Genomic DNA, 7,505 nt, shown 5'->3' on the forward strand with positions numbered 1-7,505 from the left:
GCCAAGGAAGAAATACCCGCCTTTATCTGTCGACCGCGTCAAACAATCCAATCCCACGTCGAGACGCTCACCTCGAAATAAAATCCTGTGATCACATAATATATTTAGCTAATTACATAGGTAGCAAATAGCTAAATAAACTCCCCAATCTAATTAGAAAAACCCCAATCGAAATAATCAACCTAATCCCTTAATCCAATTAGGTTCACTCCAACCAGATCTAATATCTGATTAATCTTCCAATTAATCCTCAATCCAACTTCTCCTAAATCTAAACATAATCCAAACTCATCATAAATCCTTCTAAATCCCCCAATCAATCCAAGATTCAACCAAATCAATATATCACATAAATGCAACCAAAACTCCATAGTTACCTCGCCTTGATCCAAAACAAAATCCACACCCTTTGATGAAGAAATCCAAAGTTTGCTGTGGAGAAAAAATGGATCTTCTCCACCCATTTACAGCTGGTCCAACACAAATAGGTGCCCAAAATCAACACCTAGCATAAATCCAATACACAATCCTCAATTAATACATTCTCAATTAAGATTAAACTCAATAATTCATCCATTCTCTTAATTACCAATCCACTATATAGACACTGCCATCCAAACAAAACAATCTAAATCAGCAGAAACCTAATCTAGCAATAAACCAATGAAACCAATAGAATTACCCTACTGGACATTACTTACCTTAAGGTTTGGTAGTAAAATCCAAATCTCACAGCCCAACAAGACCTCTGCCGGCAGCTACCAAGAAGCCCTACACTAATTCCTTCCAAAATCAAATCCAACACTTAGCTGTAGAGCCATTACTTACTAAAACCTTAACATAAAAATACAACACTCACCTCAATCAATCTCAAATTCCCCAGCCGAGACTCCCACAGCTTCCAGCATTGGAAACAAGACAGTGATCGGCACAAGCACTGTACCAACTAACACCTCCTCTGATCCAGAATAAGAAGCTTATCAAGATCGAAGTTAACTAAACAAGATCTTTGAAGCTTTACGATTTGAATAAAGCCTACCTTGATCGACTACCTCCGGATGGTGTTGTCCCAATCTGATCCAGCAAGTGTGGAGCTGCAGATCAAATTCCAATGAACAAATCACAGGGAAGAACAAGGAGAATAACCGGCTGGGAGCGATGAGATTCAAACCTCGCTGTGCCCTAGATCGGATCCCCCCGATCGCTGTCGACCGCGCATAAGGAATGGTCGAGAGGCCGAGAAGGTGGTCGCTCCTCCAGAGATGGTTGATATCGTCGAGATCCGATGCTCTCCCTCAGGCGACTCGGCGAGAATAGGATCGTCAGGGAAGAATCTCTCCGTCGGTGTCGGGTTCATCCGCGTGAGAGAGGAAGGGAGAAGCGTCGGGGAGAAGCGGATCACAGCGACACGAGAGAGAGAGGGAGAGTTCAACCGAGGCACGTTGGAGGAGGGGATCGTTTGCCGGCGGTGAGTCCATGGCGACCGGCGATCGTGCGAGAAGAAATCGCAAGAGAGGGCTCGGGAGAAAGGGAAACTCGCGTGAGGGAAAAGAAATCGGAGAATGAAGGAAAGAATAAGGAATTAGGGCTTAATTAAATACTTAGGTTTAATTTAATTAAACGCAAAGTTTTCTCCTTAACCAACTCCCACTTAAATGGTGTTCTAAACAGACCTCCTCTGTACTCGGAATCCATTCTCTCAAAACGGATCATACGGAGCCCGTTTAAATCCCGAAAAATTTCTAAAAATTCCAGAAAAATCCAATACGATTTTTCGTCCAATAACATTTATTATTTAATTTTACGATATCTTACACGTCCCATGTTGCCTTCAGTGCCTTCTTCATCTTGCTTGTTCCTGCAAATAACGCAACACCTTCCTCGGCCGGACTAGTATTAGTCTGCTCAAATAATTTATTTATTAAAACATGGTTACCTGTTTTTGTATCAGGAATACCTTCGTGGAACTCAATCAGATTCTCCCACAGCTCCTTGGCACTTGACAATGGGCCGGCGCGATTCAGCTCCTTATTCGTTAAGCCACACTGAAGTGTATACGTTGCTTTTGCGTTTGCTTCTACCTTTTTGATAAGGTTCGCGTCCCAGTTCTCGTACGGTAGTGGCTTGCCAGCGCCGTTAGTTGGCAGTTGAAGCCCGATTTTGACGATCATCCAGACTTCAAAGTGAGTCTGGAGATACGCCTCCATCCGACCCTTCCAATCTCCAAAATCATCTCCGGAGAAAAGCGGTGGGCGAGCAGTGTTGTAGCCTTCTTGATAGGTCATCTTAGAAAGACAATCTCGCAAAATAAACACAATAAAACTTGTTCCAAGACTTAGTCTTGGATTAGTAGTGTGGGAGAGAAATAAAAATAGTAATTCAGGAATTTTGAGAAAAAATAATAAAATATTATTAAAATATTATTAAAAAAATATTACTACAAATTTTTGAAAATGTAATATTTCGCTAATTCCAACCAATGGTGAAAAGATGAAAATTAATTTTTCAAAAACAGTTTTGGAGGGAAAAAACGAAAGGCGTAAGGTTATATTTTTAATCTATATAAACGACAAAGCCACTAAAAATGCTTGAATGGTAGTTGCACCAATTCAAAGCGACCCCACTCTGATACCAATTGATGGATCGAAAGCGCTAGAGGGGGGGTGAATAGCGCTCGTGGTTATTTCGTTTTTCGAAATCGTAAAAGCTTGTTCAGAAATAACGCAGCGGAAAAGTAAATGAAATGGACACGAAGGATTTACTTCGTTCGGAGCCTGTGACGACTCCTACTCGAAGGCCCGCGATCCTTGATCGCTTCCGGTGGGCAACAACTATAATTCATAAAAGCTATTACACACTAAGTACAATTTAAGCAGAAAAGAATATTGTACCGACAATAAAAAGAATAAAGCTGAAGCTCCGAATTGTCGTTGCAGCACTTCTTAGTCGAGACGTTAACAGCTTGTCGCACGGAGAATGCTTAGAAGATTGTTGTACTTAAAGCTGCACCTCAACCCTCCTTTTATATGAGGTTCCGGGCGCCTGGGACCTTTCCGGGCGCCTGGAGTGTGACGTGGCCAGCCAACCAGGTTGCTCCACGTCGCGAAGTCGCGCAGGGGATAAAAGTTGGTCCCGGGCGCCCGGACCTCCTTTTTCCAGGAGCCGCTTCTCCTGTAAAACAAGGTTAGTCCGAGAAATTGCATACCCTGCAAGACAATGTTAGAATCTGATAATTCATAAGTGAAAAAGAGCTGACAGTCTTCGTCTGACTTCGGATTTCCAACCGGAAACCCTAGGTCGACCCGACGCCTACTGTTCCCTCTACGGGGAACGCGTCCTCACCTACTCCACTCAGGAGATTTACCTGATGTCAGTCCGGTCCTCCAGACCGACTGGACTTTCCGCCTAGGGTTACCACCCCCTAGGACCTAGGGTTACCGCCCCCTAGGGTTTTTCTCCACCTAGGGTTACCACCCCCTAGGATTTTTCACTTGCCTAACCGCAGCTAGGACTTTCCTGAAACACTCATTCAAACATGTTAGATCACACACTAACTTAACTTTGAATCCTTTGCCATTATCAAAACTAAGGTTCGATCGTCGGATGCTTCCCGCACCAACATCAGCTTCCAGTTCAGCTGTAACAAACCTGGATAATTCTCAAATCTCAGTATTCAGATGAATGAACTGACGTCTTTTAATATGTATGAAAAGAAAAAAACACAATGGATATGTAAAATCATTTAAAAAGGTAAAATAGCAATAAACTCAATTTCTGAACATATAATCATGAATAAAGAGGAAACTGGAGAAGCTGACAGCGAACTATGTAATGATAGCAACTGTGTTAAAATGAAATGTCTCCTTATCCTATTCATTAAAGCACTGTACATTTCTTAATACTTTTTATGATAAAATATACTTCTAAAACCATCACTCTTTGAATAAAAAACTTCTAGATAGACTACTTTCAGTCCAAGAGAAAATGTATCCACATGTTGTAAAAAAATTCAGACTTTCCATATAAAGTCTTCATGTTAAGAGGAGCCTAACACCCTTCTCTGAAACTCAAGTTAACTGATAGGGACAATCAATAAGTAGAAAAAAGCTTCTTCTTTTTTTTAAAAAAAAATGAAACTTATGTCTTCACAAGTCTTTGGTTACCAACAATAATACTGTTGGCATGGGTGAATGATATTATGTCACCCATGTTGACATGATTTCACTCACAGAAATTATATGGTTTGAGATATCGCTGTCAGTTGGCACAAGTTAAACATCTTGTTCTATCTGCCCACCAATGCACAGAATGGCCATGATAGGCAAATCAAGGGGGAAGGTTGTCTACCTCCGGGATTAGTCGGGAGAAGCCTAAACACTTGGATTATTAAAAAAAAAAAATGCAAGCATTCTCTGAGTGAGAAGATTTGGAACAACTTCTCTTTATTAACTCATAGTATCTCTACACAACCCACCCACAAACACCTTTTGTATGCAAAGGGGCTTGCTCAAGCTCTACGACAACTCAGTGAGCTCGAGACAACTTTGTGAAATTTTCTTCAACTCATGAATAGCTTTCCCTGAGGACCGCACTCAAGCTCTACACTGCTGAGTGTTTTCTTTGACTCATGAATAGCTCCAAAATGGTTGAGGCTCAAATAACTTTCGTTGATTTTGGAAGCAGTAGAATAGCTCCTCTAGGTACATTCTTCTTTTTTCAGCTCCATCCTCAACACCAATTCACCACTAGTAGGATATGTTGACACTTTGTATGACACCAAAAGTGTTTCATTCTGGCATAGGCACACTGAAAACTCTAGATCGGAAAGAGATTTTAAACCTTGAATTTAACCTCTAAGACCTCTAACTGGTGTAGAATCTGTACTCTAGTGCAATAAAAAGCTTCAAAAGAAGCAATTTTTTTTATCACATAGTTGTCTATTTGGTGGAGCACTCTCTACATAAAGAACAAAGAGAAAGGCAATTTGCTTCATAAAATGAGCTGCCTTCAGAAGATATACACACTAAATAAAGAAAATGCTAACAGGTAATTTTAACTTCCATTTTCTCGACAATAAAAGATCAATTTTCACAAGAGCTTCACCTGATATTGTTCCCATCAGAATGAAAGTCATCTGGCCTCGATCCAAGCTTCATATACTTCATCTTTCCAAAAGTTGCAAGAGGCTGAGAACCCTAATTATCCCTTCCCCCTTCAAACCCTTGGGTACATGGGAAAGGTCTGTTCTAGGGGTTGGTGAATAGTGAATTTCCTCATCAAGGAGAAGACCAAATCTCAAACCTTCTTCCAACAGATGCCTTCCATAGTTGCCTGCAAGACTTCATCCTAAAGCATTAAATTGCTGCAGGAAAGAGAAGGAAAAACAAGGGGCTAGAGAACTTTACACAGAGTCAAAGCTTTTAGACATTGTAACCTTGAAGGAAACTAATCAGCTCCAATCCTTCTTCGTTGACAGAGTAAAAGGAAAATAAAAGCAAAAAAAATGATGAGTGCCAAGCTGAACAGGGTGACCTCTATATAACCATGGGCAGTGGAAATGAAAGAAAAGAAAGAAAGAAAGAAAAGAGAAGTAGGAGCAGGGGGACAAATAATTATCGAATTTTTGTACAACCCTCTCTTGTACCTTTGCGAGTTGGGCGCCGGGATGGCTGAGGATGGAGTAGTAGATGAGGCTGACGGAGGTAACGAGGGAGAGGCAAGCGAGGCAGGTGCCGGCGGCTTAGAGGAAGACTCGTTCGGTGTGGTCGAGCGCTTGGGGGGTGGTCAGCAGAAGCGCGACGGAGATGGTGAGGAGGGCGATCGCCCAGTTGTAGGCCATCTTTCCCACACGTTTGAAGTCCCTCTCGTCGTCTGGGGCAGAGCGAGGTGGAGGCTCGGGGGTGGACGGGGGCAGGAGCGGAGGCGGAGGCGGAGGCGGTGGAGTTTGGGGATTATTCTTCTCCTTCTCCTTGGGTAAGGGTTCACTGGTGACTCCTTCACCAGAGACATTTTTCTCGGTAGGAAGGCTAAGGGAGGAAAAGATCGTATGAGGGGTTTAGGGTTCGGGAAGGCTAAGGGGGGAAAACAGGGCACCAAAAAATTTTGAGGGAAGCAAAACATTGCTATAACGAAAATGACAACGGTTTATTAAAACTATTGTCTTTGACCCCTAAAAAAGCGCTTAAAGACAACAGTTTCAGAAAACCGTTATAAAAGGTGTTGTTGATTTTACAAAAAGTCACTCAATGACAACAGTTTTTGCAAAACCGTTGTCTTTTATTTTTTGGAGGAGCTCAAAGACAACGGTTTTGTCAAAAACCGTTGTCTTTTACCAAATTAACAACAGTTCCTTCTAAAACCGTTGTCTTTATGGTGTTGTCTTTTAACATTTTTGTTGTAGTGGTTGTTGCTCGAATCTACCTTAAGTTGGTTGTTGAGGGCGCCTCTAACCGTATGGAGGGCGCCCTCAAGCCCTGAGTCAACCGCGCGTGGCTAAGCTCCACACTGCCCGTTGCTTATCCGCCCAAGGGCGCCTCCAAACACCATGGAGGGCACCCTCCACCTAGCGTCGAGGGTGCCTCCAGCACCCCTGGAGGGTGCCTCCAGCACCCCTGGAGGGTGCCTCCTGCTCTACTATGCGGACTCTTCAAGCACTGCACCCGAGGCGCCTCCAAGCTCCATGGAGGGCGCCTCGGGTACTGTTCATCAGAGGCTTCAAGGTTTTTTCACTCCCTGCAAGATGTGTTAGTCCAAAATATAAAACATATCCTGCAAAATAGAGTTTAGCACAATAATATAAGAAATAATAAGTCATTTTGATAGTCTCTGGACTGTCTGATTCTGACTTCGAATTTTCATCCGGAAACCCTAGGTTGAACTGATGCCTACTGTTCTCTCACCGGGGAACGCGTCCTCACCTACTACACTCAAGAGAGTTTACCTATTGCCAGTTCAGTCCTCCAGACCGACTGGACTTTTGCTCAACACCTGAGGCTTCCGGTCTTCATGTTGGACGTCCACTCCATGACCCGCCCAGACTTCCACCGGGTTCGCAACACCAGAATTTCAACCTCTAGTCCCCGACTCTTGGATTTTTGCCTGAAGCACTCGACCTGTTAGAGTGTATACTAAAAGTCTAGCTTTTGTAAATATGTATTTTTGAAATAAAAGAATCACATTGGTCAAATGTCTACATTTTATTTGTTAAGTGTACTTGTTCAATTAATTTATATTTAGATAACATGGTGTGTGGTGTCACTCACAGAAGATCATGTTATCAGTTCTTTATAAATTATAAAAAGTTGCTCATGACTAAGATGGAAAGGAATAAACCATTGGAATAGTCGTAGTGTAATTAGGTATTAGTTTATCTTGACTAATAAATTACACTAGTACACTCTAAGTGTATTGAGTAAGACCATTTTAGGTAAGTTCTTTTTATACAGACTTAATAAAAGAACTATACCTTAGTTATTATGGAAGTGTGTGCTCTTAATCCTAATATA

Source organism: Zingiber officinale, chromosome 4A (genome assembly GCF_018446385.1).
Source record: "Zingiber officinale cultivar Zhangliang chromosome 4A, Zo_v1.1, whole genome shotgun sequence".
NCBI lineage: Eukaryota > Viridiplantae > Streptophyta > Magnoliopsida > Zingiberales > Zingiberaceae > Zingiber > Zingiber officinale.